Genomic DNA, 642 nt, shown 5'->3' on the forward strand with positions numbered 1-642 from the left:
GGAGAGATGCTCCGCACTGCTCCTCCTGTATAAACGGGGACGGCAACTTTATGGTGTATTAAATTTGGAATGTTTTTTTTCCCCCTGGAATCGGTTAAGAATTGCATTTAAAACATGCGTTTTTATTTATTTAACTATCTGTTTGTTTTATTTTTAAAAGTAAGCACCAGGTCAGATTTGTTACATTGCTTTTGTGCCTGAAGCGGGAGGAGCTTTAATCACTTTAATTATATTCAGTCATGGCAGCCTGGAATATTTTTAAAGAACAATTTGAAGAAAATAATTACATATCAGAAAAGCTGTGTGGGGCTGCATTGCCGTGAGAAAAGACGGCAGGTTTTTTTCTTTATGGACTTAATAAAAAAAAAAAAATCACCAGATTTTTTCCTTTCCCAACATGCACTAGATTTCTGCAGAAAGTAGGTATTTTCAGTAAAAAGCGAGGTTTTATTTTTACAGAGCAGTGACCTGACAATCCCCCCCCCGCCTCAGTCTCCCATAGGCTGAAAATCTTTACATTCCAGCAGCCCGAAGCCTGCAGGGGAGAGGGGACCTTGTGACACCCGGCGATGGCCCCGGGCTGTCCAGATTTTGTCCCCCCGAGCACCTGCTGCCAGAAAAGCTTGCAAAAAAAAACCACCC

Source organism: Aptenodytes forsteri, unplaced genomic scaffold (assembly GCF_000699145.1).
Source record: "Aptenodytes forsteri isolate BGI_AS27 unplaced genomic scaffold, ASM69914v1 Scaffold7, whole genome shotgun sequence".
Taxonomy (NCBI): Eukaryota; Metazoa; Chordata; class Aves; order Sphenisciformes; family Spheniscidae; genus Aptenodytes; species Aptenodytes forsteri.